The sequence below is a fragment of the Microcebus murinus genome, chromosome 4, assembly GCF_040939455.1.
Source record: "Microcebus murinus isolate Inina chromosome 4, M.murinus_Inina_mat1.0, whole genome shotgun sequence".
Taxonomy (NCBI): domain Eukaryota; kingdom Metazoa; phylum Chordata; class Mammalia; order Primates; family Cheirogaleidae; genus Microcebus; species Microcebus murinus.
In genome coordinates, this window is record NC_134107.1 from 24,140,335 (window position 1) to 24,166,849 (window position 26,515).

General features: G+C 34.3%; 1 long non-coding RNA gene across 1 annotated transcript in view; it reads right to left on the reverse strand.

The window, feature by feature from the left end:
- Nucleotides 1-4,937: 4,937 nt before the first annotated feature.
- Nucleotides 4,938-26,515, reverse strand: part of LOC142870462 (uncharacterized) — an 81,432-nt gene continuing 59,854 nt past the window's right edge. The window contains exon 3 of the long non-coding RNA XR_012918827.1: nt 4,938-5,204. This is a non-coding gene — a long non-coding RNA (uncharacterized LOC142870462). The remainder of the gene's footprint in view (nt 5,205-26,515) is intronic.

Consider the following 26,515-nt stretch of genomic DNA (forward strand, 5'->3'; position numbering starts at 1 on the left):
TCCATTTTATAAGACAAATTTCCTCCAATTTATTGGCTCAGAAAAATTCATGCAACTCCAAATAAGTACTAATAAGAAAAATTAATTGTAGGTAATATATTTTTTCAATTTCAAGTTCTTTTTTTTAAGGGAAAAATTCTATCGTGCCCATATATTTTGCCTTTCCTTTCTCTCTATTGATAGAAAGATAATCAGAAATAACATATAATGCTGCTTTATTCCTTCATGACTTTAAAATGCCAACAAACAATAAATAAAGAAAAATTTTACTAACATTCAAAAAATAAGCTAAAAGTTCATTCTTTCAGGAAACTGCACAATCACATATTTTATTCGTGAATGAACTCCAAAGTCTTTCTCATTTTAATTAAAAATAAGAGTTTTAAAAACGCATTTCTTTTAAATATTTTGCCCATAATTTCAGTAAAGATTAACAATCATGTTTAGAGATCACTGAATCATCAATATAAGTTAAATATCCAACATGTACCTACACAAACTGTAACATGCCCAGACGTGTAACTGATTGAGACAAAATAATTGTTTAGTATTTGATGCTTGCATTGAAACAGCAAGCAGAATTCTCCCAAAGTATCTGTTATTTTTCTCATACCCAAATATAAAATAAAATGTACATAATGTCTGATTTTTCCACAGAAACATTTTGCAATTTGAAATAGCACTGAAAATATATATCATGAACACAAACCTCAGAAATCCTAATATATACAAAAAAAACCCCAAAGCCTTGTTGGAAAGATACATCTTCAGTAAAACTCTACAAAATTCTATTTTAAATGTGTCCCTTAATATTTCATTTAACTTACTAGTAAATTTTTTATCTAGTAAACTATGATGAGAAAATACCTCTCCATCATTTATTTTTTCACTCATGTATAATATGTAGTTTCCTAAACAATGAAGACAAATGCTATATGCCAAGATATAAAAAATTAAATACATATATATTTGGAATTTTAGTTGATTATACTATTTTAGCTTCTGTATTTTTCTAATTTTCACCTAATACTTTAGTTAGTATTTAGCTAGGCAAAGTTGTATTTTTCCCTCTATTTTTTAATAGCTGTCAGATCATAAAAATTTAATGCATATTTTATATATTATTCTCCAGATATTAAAATATATGATAATCATAAGAAAGGCTCAAAAACAAGTCAGAAATGAATGTGATCTCATAAATTTATTACATGCTTATAACTCTCTTTTTAGTGCTATAAGATTACATTTTCTATTAGGAGGTTAGTCATTTTTTTCTTTTATATTAACCATCAAAATATAAGATTTAAAAACTGATATAATAAAGGGATTTATGTAAAGATTACATTAGAAAAAATGTATAATTTTTCAGATTACCATAATCCTTCTTTTAAAAATAACTTAGAAGTTTAGTATATCCTACATCAGTAATTTAAGTAAATCTTAACCTACATACTTAATATTAACATAAATGTCTTCATAAGAAGAAAACATATTTATTCTAGAAGTGAAATACTTTAAATTCATATCAAAAATTTAGTATTTTTCTCAAAATTTTTAGATTCTGTTTTACCACATGATTTTTAATGTGTATTTTTTAAAACCCTAAACTCTATACTAAGATTTTTAAAATATTCATGTGTAACAATAATAATATATTTAAAATCAGGAGAAATCTTGTGTACTTTTGAGAACATACACATGTTAATAGAAGACAAGCATTGCAATCTATTTCTTTTTCTAAATGTGGTATTGGTGACAAAGCTAGAATGTAAAAATTTGCATATTTATAATAGATTCTATGTATAATTTCTGTAACTACTTCTTTTATTCTTTTAATTTTATACAATACTTCAAAACATTTAAAAGCTTGTTTAGATATTTGAATTGCATTTTTAGTTTATCTGCTCTAAAGCATCTGATTTTCATATTTGTAATTTATATAGTTCATGCAAGTAAACTGCACTAATAGGATTATTACCAAAAACAGAATGAGTTGCTAATATTCTAATATCCTTAAAAAGTTTGTCTTTGCTTTTCTTATGTTACCAGTATAACACATTTACCAAAAACTGAAAAGAGGTTGCACACAAAGTACTGGTTCTTGCCTGATTAAACAAATTGTTTATATTTACCTTCTTGGCCCTACAAAACAACATTTTCCCAGCATGTGAGTATATCCCAGAGATTAAGCTTCTCTGATACTGCACTAATTTTAATTAACTTTAATTCACTGGCCTGCTTTAAAGCAATCACTAGTTTTTCAAATATATCAAAATGGTCTATTGTTTATTATCATGTTGGTTTACATTTATGTTTAGGACTATTTTAGGGCTGAAAAATCTCTTCTTTCTGATTTTATTAAATAGTATTTAAAACTTTATCACCAGAAACACAACTTTTCATTTTAATTTTGTTATGTCTTAAATACTTAAAAAAGATGTATCATGGGAATCCTATTATTATATGTCAGTCTAAGACAAAATGCCTCATTTTTTCCTCAACAAATTGATGTTTTTAAATGAAAAATTTCTAATTATTTTGTTTTATTTAACTTAAAAATATTGCTTTCTATCATATTTATAATGTTTTACATCAGTTAGAATAGACAAAGTTTAAGTACATGTTACTTCTTTCCTCTAATTGAATTCTCTTTTCGACCCATGGATAAACAATAGAAAATGTTTTCTTACCTAAACAAGAAAAGTTTCACCTTTAAAAGAATCTAAAAAAAAATCTTCAAGGTTCTTTAGGAGATAAAATTTTGGGTATCTTCCTATAGAAATAAAAAAAAATAAGTAAATTATTATCACTTCTACTCTGTAAAACATCATAATGTGCATATTAATATTTGTATTTTTTGAGTCCTACTTTTAGGTAGCAAGGCTTAAATATAATTAAATTAAATTAATGCTGCAATTAAAATATTCTGTTTTAAATTTTATCACAGATAGCAGTTTCTTATATACTTAGTTTTTCTGCATTTTATTCTGCCTTTAACATAGTTTGGGGATCTTATTTATGACTCAATAATTTTAATACTTTCAATATATTTAAGTCATTAACTATCCTTATTTATTTTAAGATTTTTCTAATACATAATGTCTATTTTATACATAGTTATAGTCTCAACTTCAAATAAGCATGTGAAAGAAAAAAAATCTAAACCCTAAAATTTCTAATTTTTGAAAGGCTTTGCTACTATTAAATAAATTTCCCCCAAGAAGAAATATTTAAAATACTACATAATCTAAAGTGGAAATACTAAATACTCTAAGACAGAGGACAATTTAGTTTCAATTTTAAAAAAATTTATCCTGCTTCTCCCTCTCCCTCTTTCTGCTCATAATTTTCTCTCCATTTTAATGCAGGTTTACATTCATTAAGACACATGCCGTCTCTCCAAAGAAATATTATTTTCTGCTTAGAAAATTTTCAGATTCCTTACACATCCCCTTAATTTCCCATAAGGGTCTACTATTAATACTTCAAACTCTAGAGTGGGGAAATGAGTATTAATTATGCTGTTTCCACCCCCTGCCTGAATTTTTTTCTCCAAACCTATTTTCTAATTCTTCCCTCCATGTGATTCCACCATTCCCCACTTAGCTTTTTTTTTTTTTTTTTTTTTTTTTAACAAATCAGGATTTGCCCAACATTCTTCTACCCAATATTCTTCTCCCCAACATTTGAGGGCATATTCTGATTTTGTTTTTACATTTTGGTGCATAATCACAGTCTAGCTAAGGTTACCTTTCTATACTCCAAACATAAACAATTTTCACTTCCCTCTAGGGACTTGTGGAATTTCATTTGCCAGACCCTGGCAATTTCTCATTCTTCACCAGGGCATCCCTTTAGGGTTGTCATACAGATGAATAAAACTGGAGAGCACAGATAGAGTTAGAACCAGGAGAAAGGATGCCAGCCACAGACACCACCCCTCACATCACTGAAAGTATCTTGTTCAGAACTGACATCGGTGCCGTAGGGCAACATGGAACGCATACAATCCACATGCACAGACACTAAAACATACCGTTTCCTAATGTCACTCTTCATGACCTTTGATTTCCTAAGCTGTTTTTGCCCCCAAAGGATGTGACGTTTGGGGTACCAACAACTTTGGAAGGGACAAGCAGAGGTTTATTTTAAGGATAGAAGGGTTTGCCACTCATAGGCCTAGCCAATTTCTAGGACAGAAGCGCCATGTTCTACTAAGTCTCCACCCAGACTAAAAGCTTGAGTTCTGTCCTTTTGCCGTGTAAATGTTCCTGAGAGAGTATAACTCCACTGTGCCTCAGTTTCCTCATCTCTAACTTGATTCCATCACACAACACAACATGCAAACACCAAAGTGGGAGCAGCCAGTGGAGACTGACTCAAAAGGCAAAAAGAAAACAGAGAGACCTAAACCAAGGTGGCATTTATTTCCTCAGCTCCACCCATTTCCCCCAAGCTTTTCTTTCAGCTACAGAGGTGGCTGTGCTATTAGGCAAGGTTGAGTCCTCAAATATGGACAGCTCCCAATATCCCCAAACCTTACAATGGCGCAGACAATAATATGGGAAGAAATAAGTGAAATGTTTTCCCTCTTTAATAATAATAAAAAAAATTGCCAAACTGAAAGCCTCTTAATAAAATACTTAACAGACATGGTAGGTAAATGCTTTTTACAAAGAATAATACACAAGTAGGTACAGAGCCACCCAAATCTTATCTTTGCTTCACCCTCAGTGACATTGGCTGCTTCTTCTCCATGTAAACAGACAGGAGACACAGACAACCCAATGCTATCGTGACTGGAGAGCAAGCACAGTGGGGAGCCTTTAAATCTTCGGAAAAACTCTCACCCAGCACCCCCCTGGCTCTGGGAATTTGTAAAGGAAACTTAACAAAGCATTTTTAGTGCTCCAAAAGAAGATTTCTGTCCCCTCCTTTGCTCAGAATTCCATGCCAAATTAACCTCATTAATTCCCATTGAGAAACTAATGATTAGTTCCTATTAAAAAGAAAGCACTAAGCATAAACTTAGTTAAAAGTGATTATTTAAAATGCCAAGATATATTCATCCTAAACAGTAACAGATTAACAGAAACGGCTTACCAGGTTCAATACCAGCCGCAAACGGAGTCTTCATTTGCTGGAATCATCAATGCCGCCAAACTCTCCCCCAAACTTCCTGTCCATTTAAGGAAACCAAGTTCCTGGAAATAATTAAATGAGAGTTTTCCTTATCATCAACTTTTAAACATTAACTACAAGTCCAATCTAAAACTGTTTTGCATAAAATTAGATTCTCTCTCTTTCTCTCTTTTTCTTTTTCCCTACCTCCTTCCTTCTTTCTCTCTCTCTTTTTTAATGGATTTGGGAAAATTCACTGCCTTCCCTACTCTACTCTGCTACCTAGGCATCACTCTACAATCTAAGGAACTTTGCTTTCCCTATATCCTTACTTGAAATCCCTCTTCAAACACACCACAAACCTCCCTGGTTTCACTGTACTGAATTTCTGGCCAATTTCACCAAACTCTATCTTCACAGCAAAGTGAAATGGAAAATGAGGGGGTTGTACCAGACAATCTCTGAGGCCCCATTTAGCACAAACATTCTATATGTGTCTATGATGATCCAGAGAAACTGGAATATCTCCATATAAGCACCCAAATTTGGACCTCATTTCTATATGTGTTACTGCTGTCTCTCTCAGTCTGCTTTCCCTCCCCCTCCCAAACACTGATGACTTAGCAGAACCTTTATTGAAAATCTGCATTCTGACTAATGCCACAGAGCCCAGGTCTACCTGTGACTCGGCCAGAGGACCCTCAAGTGCAGAGGGCTATGGGTCAATTTTGCTAATTATTATTCATTGGCTTGCCCCGTGTTAACCTCCTAAATAGAACCCCCTCCCTAGCCTTGATGGTATTCACATATTACTTTTTCTCTTACACATTATTTAAATTTCACAGCTTTAAAGACAACCTGAAAAATACATGCACCTATGCAATTCATGAACACTGCGTTTCTGTGAATTTTTTGCTGAATTACAACTTAACGCATACTTTTCTTTGCTCTGCTTCTTCAGCCTAATTCATTTCTTTCTCTAAGAAGCCATTCTGTATCACTGATGATCATAACAACATTCTTTCCATCAAGACCAACATTACCACTAGCACCTCTTTCTGACCCAATTGAGGAGGTCTTAAATACTACTGTAATACATTCTTCTAAGAAAAACAATAGTGTCTGCTTATCCAATTATTGCTATCATCATTCTTATCCTCATCATTAGCTGTGATAACATTTACTGAGAGCTTCCTAGGTGATGGGCACTGTTCTAAGCACTGCACATTTAATCTTAACAACTTTATAATGTAGATTCTATTATCTCCATTTTACAGATGAGAAAATTGAGGCAAACAAAGGTCAAGCCATTTGCTCAAGGTGTATTCCTAAGGAGTGAAAGATCCAGGTTTCAAAGCCACACATTTGCACCCTTAACCACCAGGATGCACTGCCTCCCAGATTAAATGATTTCCATGGCCCACCACCTGAAAATCCTCTGAATTCCCAGCACTTGATTATCTCAGAATATCTAGTCTCTTAATTATTGAATTAGGTATAATAAGAATATTTATAGAGTCATTCTGAGGATTAAACAAATTTAATGTAAGGCATTCAAAATGGTGCCTGGCACAGAGTAAAAAGTTTGAAGAAATATTAGCAATTATTATTTAATGAACATCTCTCAATTTGCTGATGAAGACACTGAGGTCAGTCCTCAGCTAGTGAAAAAACTAGGACTGCAACCCAAAAGTAGTACACCCTACTTCTTTTTTAAAATATTATTCATTAATGCAATAGTATCTTCAGAAATACCCTTACATTTTAAGACGTTAAAATATTCCACATCTCATGTTTCTTAGTCCAGGACTGTATCTATTGAATTATGTTCCTTCTTCTCTTGCTAGAAGGCAAATTCCAAGGAATCAAGGACTATGGATTCACTTGTCCTTTGCTCCTAGGATCCAGCCCATCTTTGCTACCAGTAAATCTTTGGTAAGCTTGGAAGAGCAAGCTTACCAAAGATTTCAGATGTATTAAAATCACCTCCATGCTGAGTATAGGTTTAAGGTCTTATCAAATGGGGATTTTGATTTGGGAAAATGAGCCCATTTTATATTTAATTAAAAAACAAATAGATGTCCAGAAGGAAAGGTCTCCTTCCCTCTATAAACAAAAGTGGGGTTTAAAAGGGTTGTGCAGGTAATAGTTTTATTTACATATATATTTTAATAGATCAGTTTTATTTATATATATATATTTTAATAGTGAGATCAGTTTTATTTATAATATATTTTTAAGAGATCAATTTTTATTTCAAAATATTAAGGGGGTACAAATTTTTTTTACATGGATAGCTTTTGTAATGCTTGAGTCAGGGCTATAAATGTGCCCATCACCCAAATAGTGTTCATTATATCCATTCGGTATATATTTTTAATATAGTAGATTTGGGCATGAATTTCTGTACAGCAAGGAGCCAAAGGACCTAAAGTCAATGCCATTGGAGCTGGGATTTGTACCCCGGGATATTGCATAGAAAATATCCTTGAGGGATATTTTCCTTCTGTATGCCCGTGGCAATAAATAAACACACACACATTTTGTGATAAACAAATGCTATACTAATATATCAACAAAGTATTACATTACTTGGGTAGAACATAGCTACTGTAGTAATAACCATTCAAAAGACAAAATCATTTTTAAGAAGCCTGTTAATCTTGTAATTCCAAAGGTGATTAAAAACAAATCATCTCAGTATAGTTTATGTTTTCATAACTTACATCATTATGTGCAGACTTTCAGTTAGCTTATACCATGGTAGTGGCTACTGTAAGTTCCCACCCATGAATTCAAGGTCCTCAAACTCTTTTGTGTTTGCAGCCATCTTCAAGGAACTTGCCTCCTAGCCTTGGGGTCAGAACCCCAAACATTTTGGCATTTAGCTCAGATAAATAATGATTATGTCTTTATTTTTTTATGTCTGCTGTGCTTTTCTTACAGATTGAATTCTAGAATTTAAAATGCATTTTAAAAATAAAACAAAGAGTACTTTTTGCACAGAATTTTCATTTTATATTGGCATAGGTGTTACCAACCATACTCTAAAAATTAAAGCCCCACCTCAGAACACTGAGTTTGCCTATCAGTCCAGAGAAAATTTTTTTTTTTTAGACAAGAGTCTTACTCTGTTGCCCGGGCTAAAGTGCCATGGCGTCAACCTAGCTCATAGCAACCTCCAACTCCTGGGCTCAAGCAATCCTCCTGCCTCAGCCTCCTGAGTAGCTAGGACTACAGGCTTGCGCCACCATGCCCGGCTAATTTTTTCTATATATTTTTAGTTGGCCAATTAATTTCTTTCTATTTTTTAGTAGAGACGGGGTCTCACTCTTGCTCAGGCTGGTCTCGAACTCCTGACCTTGAGCTATCCTCCTGCCTCGGCCTCCCAGAGTGCTAGGATTACAGGCGTGAGTCACCGCACCTGGCCCAATCCAGAGAAATTTTAAATCTATGCTTTCCTTTTGTGCATGCACATAAAATACTATCTCAATAAGATTTTATCTTATTATTATGTGTGGTATTTTTAACATTAAAATATCGGATTCCAAGGATTTTTTTTTACTAGTATTATGGAAATTTTCAAACAAAGTGTACGTAATAGTAATTTTCAAAACTGTTATTATTATTTTCAAACTGTACTTAATAGTTATTAACATTTTGTCATATTTTCTTCATCTGCCTCTTTTTTTTAACATTTAAAAGTATCTATTGTGACTTGTAAATAATATCTCCCTCTTTTTTTTTCCTTTGCTGAGTGCTTTAAAGGAAATTACAGACATCATGGCATTTTACTCCCAAATACTTCATTTTGCACATCTAAGAAATAAGGACATTTTCCTATATAACCACAAGGCCATTATCACACCCACAAAATTAACAATAATTCTCTCATACCCAGGGCATATCCTAATTTTTCTACTTGGAATCTAATTTTCTTGACAATATACTGGTCTCTATTCTGTCATCAGTGACAGTTCACATATATTCTTAAATAGAAGCCACCTCAAGTGGCTAATTCCAGCCAGTTATGCTAAGGAATCAACGCCCCACTGAACAGCTCCATGCCTGTTTTCTGTTGGACCACTAAGCACCATCCAGTCTTGCCCTATTGGGGATGGGATGTCACTTTAAATCAAACACAGATTCTCATCTGTGTAAAAGATGGGTAAAAGATCCTGGTGAATTTCAAATAGATATTTTTCCTCAATAATTAATATGCATTAGGGAGCAAAGAGAGTGGAAAAGGGGGAACCACAAAACCTAAGTATAGTCACATAACTGAAAATGGGGTGTTTTTGCCTAATAGCTCAGTACTGGTCTTTGTAATCCAGTCTACACTGGATGAAAAGGAGGTAATTTTCTACAGTCAAATTCACCGAGGCTCAGAGAAAAAAAAAATCACTTTTCCTTTAGTCATTTAGTTTATTCAGAAAAAATAGAATTATATAGTTTTAGGGAATGGATCATTGGGATTTTTCTAGAAGTGAGGGATAAAGAAAGAGGTGCTTGTGGGAGAAGGAGCAGAGCTCGACCTGACTTATATTTTAAGCCATGCTTAACCATTGAGACCAGGGTATAAGGTATCCCCTGCCCTGTTGTTAGAAACGCTCAGAAGAACAGGATAAACAGCTAACCTAGAAAAGATTATCTTTTCTCTTCAATTCCATCTCTAAACTACTGTACTTTTTTTAAAAAGAAATACTAAGGACTCTTATATACGATTCTTTCAAAAAACTGATGCAAACAAGAGAAGACGGCCAAAGCTTTTATGATCTCTGACACCTAAAGATGTCTTGGTGACGATTCTTCCATGCCGTTTAGGGTGAGAACACTGCTTGGAACAGCTAGACAATATTCCTTTTCCACCTCTACCTTCAGTCATTCCCCTCCTCCCAGAATCCAGAAGGCCACCTTAAAAATGGGTGCTATGTTGTTGTTTTCAAATTGTGATTTCACTGATTCACATATGACTGAGCCACTTAAGGAAACACAAATTTTAATTTTTCCCTGAACTAAAACTGTATAGGGAAAAGACAAAGATACTCTCTTTTTCCATTATAACCAAAGCATGGCATAATATGCTTTTCTCTATTTTTTTTCTTGTTTAATAAGAGAACTATAAGAAAAGTATGAAGTGGAGAATATTTACGGGGAGTATTAGAATTGAGTGAGGCATGCCCACCAACTCTCAGATGTAAGCCACTCCCTTACAAACCTCATTCTAAAAGATACGCCAACACGCTCAGATGTACATTTACAAAAATATAAGTGTAGAATGTTTAAGTTTCTACATATGATAATTTATCTACAAAAATAGTATGTAGAATCAAAGCGAACTGCTTCCAAAATGGTACCAAAACCCAGCGTGGGTAACTAGAATCCAAAAACAGTTCTCAATATTTTCCTGTAGTCACCAAGAACTTTCCAGAAAAATCAGTAAATAAGTTAGTTTGTTGGCTACCTCCCTTTACCCCTCTCCCGAATAAATCCTTTAAAGCAAGAAGAATGTCAAATATGCTAGCAGTAAAGAAGAGCCACACAGAGTCTATGGTGATCTAAAAACTAGGAAATTCACCCCTGACCAAGAACTTTGGCTGCAGAGTTACCCCCTCTATGAGCAGATGGACAGACAGCCTGTGCACATGTCCTCACACGTGGTGGTCATGCCTACTGATACCGTCCTGCCAATCATTCAATGGGATGCTTCAAGAATCAACCTCAAAACACACACACACACACACACACACACACACACACACACACACACACACCCAGAAAACTTTAAATGCCTCACAGGAAACGGACTTTTTTCCTCTAAAAAGTTTCTTTTAAAATGAAGTTTACAGTATAAGCTGTGCCGTCCCACCCTGTCCGGGCATTCCACTGTCTGAGAAACAGAATGTCAGTAGCATCACTTACTCATCTAGTCAGTACTTGCTGACTAGCTCCACATGCCTATTACTAGAAACTCCGGTCTTAAAGTTAGAAGGGTCCTCAGAGGTTATCTAATTCAATTCATTTACTCTCGAGATGAAGACAAGAATGGTAAAATGACTTACCAAGGCCATATGGACTGCTGAATTGTTCATCTTCTTAAATAGATGACAAAGAGGGAGCTGCCAAATGGTAAACCATGGTCGTGGTAAAGAATAATCACCAAAATCCAAGGATGAAGGACTGTACCTTCTGACAGCTTTTCAGAAGAAGAAAAAGATTCTGGCCACGTGTCCCCCCCCTCCTCCCCACTGCCCGCTCCTTCACACACACGTGCACACGCACTGCTGGGTGGTCACCAGCCACTGCCTCCCAGAGTCCTCTCCAGCCCAGGTGTGGTCCTGAGAAGAGGGACGAGAGCCCAAAGAGGAAACAGAGCGACGGAGGCACAGGAGGAAACTGGCAACAGGAAGTGGAGGTTACTAGTATGTAGTTCAGGAAAAGTGCCCAGGTCCCTACAGAGTCAGCTCTAAATCAAATACCAATAGTCTAGTTACTTTATATGAGAATCCATAGTTCGTTGTAATGTGTAGCTGCATGATGGCTTCAGACCAGAGCAGCTAAAGGTTTAACAGAAAACAATTCTTACAATGAAAGAAATGAAGGGAAATGAGAGAGAGAGAGAGAGAGGGAAAGGAACCATTTCTTTCTTTCTTTTTTTGAGACAGAGTCTCACTCTGTCCCTTGCCCAGGCTAGAGTGCCATGGCATCACCCTAGCTTACAGCAACCTCAAACTCCTGGGCTCAAGCAATCCTACTGCCTCAGCCTCCCGAGTAGCTGGGGCTACAGGCATGCGCCACCATGCCTGGCTGATTTTTTTCTATATGTTTTTATTTTCTATATATTTTAGTTGTCCTTTCTATTTTCTTAGTAGAGACGGGGTATTGCTCTTGCTCAGGCTGGTCTCGAACTCCTGAGTTCAAAGGATCCACCTGCCCCAGCCTCCCAGAGTGCTAGGATCATTTGTTTCTTCATTCAGTCATTCAGCCTCCTGTTATGGGTCCTTACTGTCTCCCAGCATTAATTTTAACAGTCTCCTTTTACCAGGTGGGTTAAAAGGAGCTGGTGTGGTACCTATTAGGACTGACAAATTAGAATTAGGGAAAATATTTGGGAGACCCTTTACTTACTTGGAGCTCTCTTGTTAAATACTTACAAAGAGACACCTGAGATCCCTTACTTTCTGCCCATTCTGTATTTGTTCAAAAAACCTTACAAATTTTTTTTTTCTCGCCAAACCACCCACCATCTCTCTTCTGATTGCACCAAATTTTAGTCTCCTTTGTGGTCTAAGTCATATGTCCAAGTAACCAACAGCTTCCATATATAAAAGACAAAAATTACATTTTTTCAAAAAAAAGAAATCTATCAGACTACTAAGATTTCATTTTAAGACCAGTGCTTCTATAATGACGATATATTAATTAAAGCAGTGAAAACTCAACCATATTGAAGCTTCATTCTTTTCACTCTTTCATTACTAAGCCATCCAGTTAAGTTCTTAAGAGGAAATGAACTTCATAGAAACACAGGAGTTGATGTGGCTGAATATCCAACCTTCCCCCACAATATAATCCGTGGCAAGATACCTCATTGCTGGGCATTACGACAAAAGTGGCTGTCAGAGATATCTGAATGCACGGGAGTTTGCCATGTCTTGGAGTACCCTCCAAGACACTATTCTCCCCAAAAGTCAGAGGTATGAGAAGCAAACCGAAACGTAGGGCATTAACCCAGGCACAGAGAAAAGAAAAGTGCACCTATTAACCCCCACTTTGAGTGTAGCTCAGCTCCTTGCATTTTTGTCAATGACAGACACCTGTCCTAACATTCCTCATCCTCTCGAAACACAGATTGGCAAAGCCACAAGAGGACTTAGAGATCATCTAGTCCAATTTTCACGTTTTGTGGATAAAGAGACCAACATCCAGAGAAGGGAAATGATTTACCCAAAGTCCCGCAACCAACACGCTGAAAATCCAGGACCTTTGCCTCCCTGTCCAATTCTGTTCTCCATGGACTGGAATTTCACCTTTCCAAAATGTTTACCCACATGTCACCTCATTTAATACTATTAGGAACCCCGTGGGATAGATAGAGTTTTAGCCCATTTTTCCAGACAAAGAAATTGCTGTAGAGGTTTACACCAAGAGTCACTACCAAACCCAGAATCAAAGTAGGGTCTCCCGGCACAGAATCAGATATTCTCCCAATTGGTGTCTGACAACGACAATATTGCTTCTGTTTATTCATTGCCCAGACTGCACTTTGTATATTAAAATTTTTCTTTGGTATCCCAATAAAAAACAAAAACATATCGTTTGAATTAATTCCAACACTGCATCCTCCCTACTTAACATTAAGGAGAACGTATTGATTTGTAAATTCCTTGCTGGACCTAACATAGGTTTTGCCATGGTTGGAAGTCCAACCTTATGGGCTTTCCTATCTTAGAGTGATAATCCAATACAGAAAAAGAAGCTGCTGTCACCAGGAATTCACCAAATGAAATTAGTGCTAAAGTCCATTGAACTGGTGGCTAAAGTAGTATGTCCTTCCAGACACCTGAGGAGGGGGGACTTGACCAGAAAGGCACAATAAACTCCACAAATGGGACCACCAAGTGGTTTTAACCATTTGCCATTGGACAATTTTAGACTAAAAACACCTTAATCCGTATTGGTTAGAGTCACACAATACATTTAAAGTTCAGATGCAGAGAAAAATTCAACAAATATCAAGGACAAACAGAAATATAATAGTAACTTTCTGAAGGTACATTTAGAGCTCATGAGCCACACATACTCCTGTTATAAACAAAAATACCACAGGTAGCCACAACTTGAATACCAGGTCCTTACAGGACCCCATTGAGATCATTTGACTCTGATCCTTTGGGATATTATAATATCATAAAAATTATTATATTTTGTCAGGAAGTCTATCTGAAGTTGTTCAATGCATTTGGGATCGAGCTGCTGCAAATAAGTCTTGTCAGAATCAGCAGTTAGTTAACCAGACCTTTCCAGATTGCATGGACAGAGAGGAAAAAAGATGTTTCTTCAGATATAATCACCCTGTTTCCCTAGCAAAATACTCCTGGGTAATCAACTTCCAAATCCACCAAGGTGGAGAAAAATTGGTGGGGATGGGATCATGTTTGGCCAAGTAATTGCTTTATATCAATTACAAACATAGATCTAGACATTAGGTGAAATATGGTAACAAGATAAATCGTATGGATTATTGGTCAGGAAGAGGAACATTTTTAAATGCTCATCATATAGGGCATAACACTTTTGATTAAAACAGTCAAATGATGTTGTAAAAGTCAACAATGCTTGTTTGAAAATTACTTAGATGAACCTCTGAGCTTTTTGAAAAATTATTTATTTTTTAAATTAAAGTATAGTTGACAAAAATTGTGTATATTTAATTTAATTGTATACATTTAATTTATATTTAATTGTATATACAATGTGATGTTTTGATACCTCTGAGCTTTTAAAGAGAGGTCTGGGATAGCACTACCAAACAATATTATAGTTTAGATAGAGCCATGAATACAATAAACATGTAAAAATAAAAGTATATGAATGTCTGCTTCCTTACATTCCTTCATTTCTCATTGCTTTGGCCATGACTATAATGCAGGTTTTAAAAAAAGATTTAGGAAGTTAACACAGCTCTGCAAACTTACCCTAATCCAGCCAATTCTGTATTAGGACACAATGTTTTTATGTCAAAGAAGCCAGAAAAATTGATTGGGGGTGAAGTGGTCTTGTTGCCTATTTTTATTAACATTTATATTTGCTGAACATCTGTTTGAATAGCTAATTTATTTTCTACCTGTAAATTGCTCATCTGAATGCCTGACAAATCTGGAGAATTAAAAATGCTTTTAAAACTCCTAGTCAATAGTGACAGTGGACAGAGATGGAGGCCACAATGTTTTTTGTTTGGGGTTTTTCTGTAACATTTGGACAGCAAAGGAGAGAGATATAGGTGATAGTTGCCAAGCAAGAACCAATAATGATGTCATTGAGAATCCTTAAATTAAATCTTTTTAATTTGGGGTAAGTTGCAAATAGAAAGTTCTTCAGCAAAATGGAATATCAGTATTAAAACAAGACAAAGGAAGCTGAAAAACAAAGAAAATAAAGAAAAATTTTTGTTTATAAAAAAAAAGAAAGTTTCATGAAGATGGGGTCCAATGTCCCTAGCAATTAAAAAAAAGTATTCTCCTTATAATATTTATTTTATGTAGCATATTGTAAAATATTTTAAGCCATAATTTTATATTCTTACATGGCATTTTGTGAAAAAAATAATAATAACATCATGAAGACAAAAACTCTGGACATACTGAGAGTTTTCAAGCATTATTATTATTCACATTAAAAATAGCAAAAAGAAGATCTTGCCATTGCATTGAAATTCTTTCTAATAATTCTATTTCAACACAGATAAAAATTTTTATAACAGGCAAAAATCAAAACTTAAAAAAATTATTTATCATGATCAAGATTTTAAGGATTGGCATTGTATCAGAATTCTTTAGTCAAAATCTAAAGCAAAGAATATCATTTAGAGTATCTGAAAATATATTTTAGAAATAAACACAATTCAATTGTTAAGCTTTCATTGAGATTGGCAACTAATTTAAGAGATCAGAATACAGATTTTGAAGTTTTAAAATATTAATTAAAAATTACATGCTAACAGATCTAACATCATTTTTTGAAAATTGTTTTTAATATCTAGTGAATGAAAAATAGTAAGCAATAATAAAGCAGTAAAATGTCATTTTAGTTTTTATCTATGGCTCCTATTTAATAAGGTATTACTAGAAATTTTTTTGTCTAATCATGTTGCTTTTATTTTAACTTAGAAACATAGATATATATTTTTTTTCTTAAGTGCAGTTCATTGTAACCAAGTTTTGGTTTTTTTTTTTCAAATCTAGGACAAATACTTAAACATTTAGATAGCAAATCAGGAGATAATTTGGCTTATTCCTAACATTTCTAATAATGTTGGTATAGTTCTATGTTTTCACCATAAAACCAATTACTATGCCTTCGTAATGTCTATATGTCTGGATGAAAACCAAAAAAATGCAGAGGACTATGTTGCCTGAGTGATGCCTAACAATTGGATGTTTGTAAACCTCACGAAGATAGAGCTGAGTCATATAACCTTTTTAGCACCTACAACTAAGCTATCTCTTCTTAAATATCAAAACTGTGAAATTAGTTAATTAACGTAAATGCAACTATTTAGCTAAGGATTTGAAGGTTCTAAAATTGTTTTAAAAATTACCTTTAATTGATGATAGTTCCTATTTTCTGTGTGATATCTTCTTTTTAACCCCATAGGATATACGACATTTATTTCTACCTTAATGTAAATATTTAATTTAGTAAGAAGTGATTATGAACTATATTTTGAGTTATATTTTGCATCAAAGTTGTAATTGGCAGCAGCTGTTTTATTTGTCTAAAAGTTGGTAAAATGGGAAGTTTGTAAAGGGTATTATGATTTTCCTTTAAAAACATTACTTAAGGTACCATGGGTCTCAGATAAATTAAAAATATTCCTTTTCCAAAAATCATTGTTTCAGCAATTTAAAAAAAATAAAATGCCAGAAAGTTGAATATGCCATATAGTTTCTGTTTCTTGCTACTAGTTCATTTATTTGTATGTAAAATAAAAAATGCATCGTTTTTATATGCATTTTCAAAATCAACAAATGAATATGTGACAAGTTCTAGAATCTGTGTTCTACATTTAGAATTTATAAACAAATTGAAAAAAATAGGAGGTTTATATTCCAACTAAAAGGTACAAAAATCTGAGCAATAAAATACCAAATTATTTAAAGGATTGGCATTCAAAGTAAAATTTTGTTATTTTGCTTTACAAATCTAAAAGGAGCTTAATTAAAATAATTATTCAAATTTTATATTTAGGTAAGATTGCTTTTAGCTTGTTTTTCTTTTTTTTTTTATCTTATCCACTTTCATGGTAGATTGCTTTTAGTTTTTAGCAAATGTTTTAAAATAGCATTTCTATCCAGCATTTCTTTCCCATTGTCTTACAAGTGGTTACAGAATTTTTTTAATTTGATGTTTTTTAAAAAATTTAAAAATTAAAAAAAAGTCTTAAACAATTAATGCCATCTCAGTAACTTTTTGCTTTTCATGAAAATAAAACTTTTGACTAATAAAACTGGTTCATTTTCCTTTTAGTAATTCATATATGAGTATTTCAAATATCAAGAATTTAAGCTGTTTTAAAAAGCATAAGAAGAATTTAAACAATAATTTTATTATTAAGTAGAAATATTTATGAATTAGAAATCTTTCATATTAAAATTTAGAATTGCCAACAATTCCTTGTTTGAGAAAATAAAGAATAATATTGGGTTTTACTAGTAACATATGTTAACTATTAGACCAGAATTGTTTGTTTGGGTCTTTGTAACATTTTTATGAATTATTATAGACCGAGATACCAGGACTAAATTGATAATAAACTTCTGTTGTTATCAGTTTGCCTTAATCAAAATGTTCCTACTTGGCAAAAATTTAAACAATGTAATTTGTAGGGATAGCATACTTTATATAATTTGGTTGTTTTAAAATAAGGTTCACATAAACGTGTGATAAAATATCTTGTAAACTTACAATATATTATATCTGATTCTTTAAAAAATATCTTTTAGTCGTATCTGCTTTTTTGTAAACCATAAATCAATTGGCATATTACATTGTTAATAATCAAAGTTTAGTTTTTCAGATTATTTTAGAATTATCTATTTTACTTTAATTCTGAAAATACATGGAGTTAAAAAATAATTGTTTTTAATAATTGTTAAATAATTTTTAACAATGTCATTAGTTTAGCATTTAATGATTAAAGCCAGTATGTTGCCACAGGCTTTAAAAAGCTTTATGTTAAGAATTTAAAATATTTAAATATGTCATCTTGAAAAAATTCTCAAATATTACAAAATTATAATAAAATATCTTAAAATTTAAATTTGGAGAACATTTAATTTTTGGTTTTTTCTTCTTATATTTTGTTAATCTTTTTTTTTAATTTAATAAGTTTTAGGCTTTTTGTAAACATAAAACAGTCATTTCATGTCTGATATCTGGAAGCATTGTTTTGATAATATTTTTATTTGTAGCTCTGCCCTTTAAATACTGTGTGTACCTGAACATTCCCTTAAAGCAGCATTAAAATTAATGTGATTCCAGTGAATATATTTTATAAATCCATATTTGAAGAACAAATGAGATAAATACTAGGCTTCCTTTGTATAATCATCTAACTATTCCAGATTTAAGTATTATGTTTCTGATTTTCCAATAGAACATATGACAGGCCTTGGCAATAGTAATTCTGACATGAATGAATTTCAAATTTTATTTTAATTTAAATACCTAATATATTTCATAGACTATTAGTCTACTTGATTTTTACCTCAAGATTTGCTGCCCAATTTAGTTTTATTAAATATGTGAATATTTACTTTTTAAAGTTTTAAAAAATATATTCATAATGGGTTTTCAAAATATTTACAAAAGATCATCTATATTCAGTTGACTGGATTAAATGTACTTACTTTTGAATTTCTGAACCATTATAATTTCATGGCTTGACTGTTATTTTAGCATCTATCAATAACTGCCTTAGTGTGTACTAGACACACAGGTAACAATTCTTTCCTTTATTTAAATTATGTAATTCACTTGGCTCATATAATTATGGAAGAAAAAAATAAAATAAAGAAAAATAAAATAAAAAGTAATTAAAATATATATACAAAAAAATAAATAAATTTTGTAATTCACAAGAACATACAAATATCATGTGAACTGAACTGCAAGGAATCACAGCCAGTTTATAGACAGCTTAATGAGTCTCTTTTCTCTTCTGTTAAATCTTGTCCTCTTATCTGAAAAAGAAAGGTACTTAGAGAGTTAGTCTTCAGAAAAAATTTTTTTGGGGAGGGGGAGTCATCGCTAATGCAACTTTTGTCTATCCTTTATAAAAATAATTTTATATTTTCTTGAAAGAGGAGTTCCCAAGAGTCTTGCTTTCTTTTCCTTTATATTATACAGATTTCATTGAGGCTAAATGCACAGAAAAAAAATGTTCATGAAATTCCTCCCTGACTCAAATCCTGTGGTCCTCTCAGACTCTCAAGGTGAAATGCAATTATCTGGTGAATTGATCAGTGAGGACAAACAATCCAGATAGCTTGGGCTCCCCAAATCTTCTTTTTTCAGTGAGTAGATTTTTTTGTTCCTTTGAATTATCTGAATAATTGCCTCAACTCTTCACTTCAATTTGCATGTCTAGACAGGAAACTAGACTGAACTAGGCTTGGAAGGACTGTAATTTTTGAAACTGCGTTTTGTTGTTTTGTTTTTGGGTTTGTTTTTTTTTAACTACAATTTTAATTGTAGTTCTTCCTGTCTTCGACATGTAACTTCACTGATGGCTTGCATCTGAGGGCTTCCAGAAATCTTGTGACATTTTAAGCAGTCATGATCCAGGAATATGTATATAGGTTTTAAAACTTACCAGGGCTTTACCTTTCCTCTTTTGAAAGCCCACCACAGATTTTCTTAATTTGGCATTTATGTGCAGGAAATTGTGAATTACTGTCTCCTCCTTCCATTACCCCGGGTTTTTATGAACAAATAAAAGTATTTTACCCCCATTATACAAAAATTAAAAGAAATTTTTAAAAACTGTGTTTTTAAAAATATATTGCTGGATTACTACTTAAAGGTAATTCTTTTAGACAAGAAAACTGAATGCAGGAATGGTTTAATTTGTTAAATATTTGTTCAATTACAAATTGTTGAAACCTTTAAAAAAGGTATTGATCATTGTATAACACAATAAATAAAGGTTATCCTTTTAAAAAAATCATGTTGTTTGAGAATATGCAAAAAATTAAAGCATTATTCATCATTCTTTCAAATGGCTAATGGCAGACTAGAAAACGTTAAAAATATGATTAAATCAGAAGCTCTAATAAATGTCAGCTTATTACTCTATCAGTTATTATTGCTATACTGATAAACAAAGACTTTCATGGAATCCTTCATTTATAGCCATTTTAAATAAATTATTTTCTCTTTCTCCCAATTAAAACCTGGAAAATGAAGCTTTAGCCACAAGATCTAAAAAAACCATACACCTACTTTAATTTTGTTAATCAATTGGGCTTAAAACATTACACAAGCAACATTGTTTTTCCTTTTTGTTGATATTGTTGTTGGTATTGTAGAACCCACCAAATGGTTGGTGAAAAACATGCTCTTTGGCATCACAAATGGGACCTGTTAATCAATAATCAAGTAGAGCTAACCCCCGCCCACAAAAACAAAAAAACAAACAAAAAAAAACATCATAGGCCAGGGGAGGTGGCTCATGCCTGTAATCCTAGCTTTTTAGGGAGGCCAAGGTGGGAGAATCGCTTGAGGTCAGGATTTCGAGCCCAGCCAGGGCAAGAGCAAGACCCCATTGTCTACCAAAAATAGGAAAAGAATCACTGAGCACGGTGGTACCTGTAGTCCCAGCTACTCAGGAGGCTGAGGCAAGAGGATTGCTTGAGCCCTGGAGTTTGAAGCTGCAGTGAGCTGTGATAAAACCACTGCACTCCAGCTTGGGAGAGAGAGCAAGATAGTGTCTCCAAAAAAAAAAAAGTTGCTCTTAAAGCTCATATAACTGTAGTCTCCATCCCAATGTTAAAATTCATGTGGTTGCCTTTTGAAATGGTCTTTTCTTAAGCCATTTTGCTTTGGGCTCACCTCAACTATGTATTCTTATACTCCTACCCCCAAAAATTTCCTAAGGGGATTAATTTCTTTATTTTCCATGTGATGAAAAATAAATTCTTATTCATGCCTTCTTTTCTCTTCCAAGTGCATAAACTAGTAAAATCAAGGAGAAAGGAAGCGGGGCTCATAAGTCTACAATATCACCTTTCAAAAAAATTGTAGATTTGATCAATTAGTTGCAATTCTTTTCTTTATAAAATCTGGTCACCTTTTTAATCACCTCTTCTATTTATTCTAAAAGTAATTTTCAATATTCTGCCTGATAAAATGAAAAGTGAGACTCCAACTTTAGATAATAAAATCTATTATTGAGTAGTCGGGCCACAGGGCTCTGGGAAGTCAACAGGATCTAAACAGTGAGACTCCTCACCCCCCTAGTGTTGTACGACACGTTCAGCTCTCTCGTCCTGTCCTCCTCCCTAGGGTAATCCATCTCTGTATTACCCTCTCGAAGGACAGAGCCCATGCAACTTTTCAGGACCACTTCAAATTGTTTAGGGTGCAAACCGTTTTCTATTTTTGGACAAAAGGGGAAAGTCTGGTGCACCAGCTACGTAATTGATTCTGTGACTCAACCAAACCTGTAGGAAGGGGCAGAGTGGTTTTCGGAAGAGCAGGCTTCACAACCCAGCAGATGGAGATCTGCTGAGATAACCTGTAAGTATGGAGACCATCCAGCGTGGATTTTTTTAGTGCGGCCCCAACTTCCGAAAATGCTATTCTTTTTTTCATAAAAATGAATGATTAAACATACACTAAGTGTGATGCAAGTTTATAACTCTGAAAGACTTTTTCTATCAATAGACTCATAATTTGGGAATAAAATCATCTTCCAGATCAAATATCCCCATTTCTAGTTGGGGAATTATTGTCACCTTTAAACTTAAGATTTTGTAAAATAGTTCTTTTTTTTTTTTTTTTTTTCCTGAAACAGAGTCTCACTTTGTTGCCCAGGCTAGAATGAGTGCCATGGCGTCAGCCTAGCTCACAGCAACCTCAAACTCCTGGGCTCAAGCAATCCTCCTGCCTCAGCCTCCCAAGTAGCTGGGACTACAGGCATGCGCCACCATGCCCGGCTAAGATTTTGTAAAATATTTCTTTATGAGAGATATAAGCATGAATTTCAAGTTTTCAGTCCTCAGGTTCCCCAAAAGGTACAATCTCTGGTAACCAGGGTATGGGTTTGCATTTCATATTGAGATATACTGAGTGACCACAGTCCCTTTACCTTTGATCTACCTATTATTTATATTCATATCTGTCTGCACAACCCTAAAATAACCAACCGCTTTAATCAACTCCATCAGTACTATGGGAACTAGAACAAGGCAAGTCAGTTGTTTGAGTCTGTTAACAGGCTTGTTTGCACAAAAGATTCCATCTGCTTGGCCCATGTAGCCATGGCCTTCCTGCTGATGACTAAGGGGTTCTCGTTAACTCCCTCAGGCAGCCAACAGAAGGAGGGGAGGGAAGGACCCCAGCCTTCTCTTCTACTTCACGTACCACCTGTCAATGATAAAAGTAGAATTAACTTGACATTGTGTCTGTTTTATTGTGGTGGTGATTTCAGGAACATCGTGTCTCAGTTTCACAGACTCTGATTCTCTTATGCCCTACAAGTAAATAAATAGCACTTTTTATATCACTGGTAACCTACATTATTGTTCCTGGGGGGTGGGGCTGAACTGCTGTGCAGATGTCTTCAACCTTTAGCAAATAAGTAAACCAGTGCAGCTCGGCTCAGAAGGAACAAATGGATCCGAGTTCTTTTCTTTGTCCTTTAGGCTGCTCAGCCTTCTAAAGAAGGACTCAGTTTAAAATGGAATGGTCATCCATCCTGTCCCGATTTACGAGATATATCACATTTAATATTTTGATGGGATACTGTCAACAAAAATAATGCATTCAGGAAATTCTAAGTTGGTTTACATAGAACTAGTAAGCTCTGGTTTATAGGCATTTGAATGTACTTTTCCATGACCACGTCATGTAGCTATTTTTCAGTTTTCTCTTTTCTTAAATGATCTCATTCTAACAATGATAACACCTTACATGCGTATATGACTCTTTTGTGCTTTTACAAACATTATCTCTTTTGATCCTCACAGTGTCGATAATGAATCTATTATTAGCCCCATTTCAGAATAGTTAAAAGCTCAGACTCTGAAGTGAGACTGATGAGAATTTAAAATTCGGTCCTCTCATTTTCTAGCTGTGTAATGCCGAGCAAATGTCACAGCCTTTTGAGTCTCAGTTTCCTCATCTGTAAATAGGGGGTGATAACCATGTTTACTCCATGGGATTGTTGCCAGGTTTAAATGAATAAAAGGCCAAATATAGTGGTATAAATGCTCAGTAGATGGTGGTGTTTAAAGGGGAGGTAAATGAAACTTAGAGACATTGAGAAGCCTGCTCTCGGATGCAGCCAGGGCCAAGTCCTAGGTCTGCTGACTTCAGAGCCAATGATCCAGCCCTCTCTCTCCCTTTGTTTGCAATGCAGCTGCTTTAAAGTGTGACTCAGCATGGTTTCTAACTACCTTCTGTACTGATCAAACACAAAAGCATTTTTCCTTTCTAACCAGTAGACTTCAATACCTTCCATAGATGCCTTCGTGAAAGTCGATTGACAGCTGGACCTTATCCTGGTACAGGAAAAATGTAGCAAGGTTAAAAAGGCAAATAAAGGCAAATCGCCGAGATAAAAAATATTTTACAAAGATGAGCTTCGGTGGTAGCTCATTGCCCTAACGGGGAGCTGCTTCAAGAAGTAACTTGTTAAGCAAGATTGAGGAAAGGCTCGAGATCTTTACATTGACATATTTTAGTCTTTTAAAAAATGGACATTCTTAGTACACATGATCCAGCTATTCTGTTGGTTTAAAAGGAAAAGTGCATTGGCTTGACTGTATGGGGAAGTACCCAGGAACTTCCAAAACATAGATACCAGTCCCCTTAAATCACCATACACATATTGTTTTCCATGTCTGTCGAGAAAGCTTATAAATGAAACTCATGTTGGTATTACAGCTCTTTGAGTTTTCTAACGAGGTTCTCTCCCTTGTGTTCTAAGTGGGGTTGTCAGAAACGAAGTCCCTTGTTAGCTCTGTACGTCTTTGCTCCCTGGGTGCCTTCTGAGTCACTCCAGTTTAACTTATTTACCCTTTGGCTGCCTTCGATGCACATTTGAGCCCTACTGACGTTCATGTGGAGCATGTCATAATCAAAGGCGATAAAACAGTGGTCTTCTATTTTTAACCTTGGAGCCAATACCAGTGCAGCTTGGACGTTGCATTCCAGGCCCTTGAGCCCTACATCATGAAGTTTCTGGTTGACTTCTAGTTCTGGGATCCTCAGAAACTGATGGTGATGTTTCATTATTTCAAGTTCAGCATTTTATCATGTGGGACTTTGCAAGCAGTTTGCTAGAAGGAGCGATGCCCTGCTTTGTTTTTGGAAGAACTAAAATGGGGAAAGAGATGGGATAGAGAAGTAGAAACAGAACCAATATTTAACTGACCCTTCAGTAGGACATTTTTTGAGTTCGTTATTATTACTGTGGGTGACTCTCAAAACAATAGCTCCCAAATTTAACTAAAAATGTATAGTGTAAGGTGGCTCAATTTCTTTGTTTGGTGAAATGTCAGTTGGAAGATATCTTTAATAAACACAGTATAAAAGCATATTTCATGGTTTTATAGGAGGCATAAGTTGTCAAGCACCACCTGAAATTCTTCATGAAATAAATAAAAAAACAGCATCAGGGTTTGAGATTCTTCTTCAACCAGCACAAGGAAAACAAAAAATTCTAACTCAGATTCTCTGAAGGAGACACATATTTTTTGTATGGAAAAAAATAATGAACATAAATAAATAAAGTGAACTCTATCTTGGTGTTATTAGTCTTAGAGGAAAATTCCCTGGAACTTATGCATCTCTTTAGGTTCTTTCTTCAGCAGGAGACTCCTTCCAAAAAGAAAAGAAAAATAACAATTATATAGAATAATTGCAGAACTATAGTTGACAAGAGAAAAAAGGCACTAGTTTTCTTGTTCTAAAATTGGCCCAGGTAGATCTATTCAAACCCAGGTCTCCCCAGTAAATAAGATGTTACATTTCCAAATACAAACTCCACCTATTTTTCCTCATAAACTGTAATTGTCTAATGTAGTTTCATTACAAATAAAACATGATATTCATAACACATGGCTCCATCCATGCAAAAAGATATATAGGGAGATGATCCACTAATCAGGAAGTTTGTAGACAGAAGAGGAAACAGACAATGGCACCTCCTGTCTATGAGGACATGAGATTTTATGACCTGGGATGATTTCTGTATAACGGACACTTGAAGGTCCACATTCACTGCAAGGGCTGGGTTCTGGCATCACTTCTGACCCTATTCATTGCCGTCCTCCTGCTGTGTGCTGGGTGACTCAGGGGCTTGGTTTTGGCACACACAGACACTCTCCTGTGAATTTCAAAGGCAGTTTAGTTCAACAGCCACTGAATTGAGTAGTTTGTGACTCAGGGAACAACTGTTTGGTGGCCAAAGAGAAATGATCTTGCCATAATAATAGTCTGCAATCTGCTGTCTCCTTCCTTCCTGAAATCTCAAGGATCACAGGAAGAACTCATTTCAAGGAGATCTCAACTCTCAGATAAACAAGTGGCAACAAAAATCTTAGTGAGATCCAGTGCCTCTAGTTTGGATCCCTATCCACCCTCCCAATCTCACTACCCCAAAGTCAGAAGCAGAACTAGGCTGAAATTCTCCTGCTGTAAATAATTAATTTTTTAGGAATTAGCTAGGCACTGAAAATCTCCCTGAGTCACTCATCAATTTTTATCCATACTTGAAGGTCACTTGACCATCAAAAGAGTACTGCCAACTGAAGTCAATGAAATGGAAGATGCTAAGAGAGCCAAATGTGAAAAATCTGTAAACCAACACTGTGTCTATCTCTTCAATTGTCAAGCATCTTTCACCAGCCCCAAGTTCCAGTAAGGTTTGTATAGCTCACCAAAACTTATCATGGAATATTTTTTAGTTTGGGTATAGGGAAGTAGTGTGGGAGGACAATAGTATGACCCTTCTTTAATTTGAAGGAAGTATAGAGGTTAAAATGTAGATTTTTGGGTGCAGATTACCTGGGATCAAATGCCAGCATCTACTTCTTAACCATTAACCTTGGGCAAGTTATGCCATCTCTCTGTATCTCAGTTTTATAATCTGTAAAATGGGGATAAAACAGGCAATGCCTAGTATACAACAAAGAAATCACTAGCTCTATAAAAAAAAAAAAAGGCAAAAAAAAAAAAAACCCAGAAAAATGTGATCCATAACCAAGGGGGAAAAATAGTCAAAAGAAAAAGACCCACAGATAACACATTTGTTGGAATTATTATTCAAAGACTTTAAAATATATCAAGAACTAAAACAAAAATCTAGACATAATTGGTGAACAGATGAGAAAACTCAAAATAGAAATAGAAACTATAAAAAGTACCAAATGGAAATACTATTAAA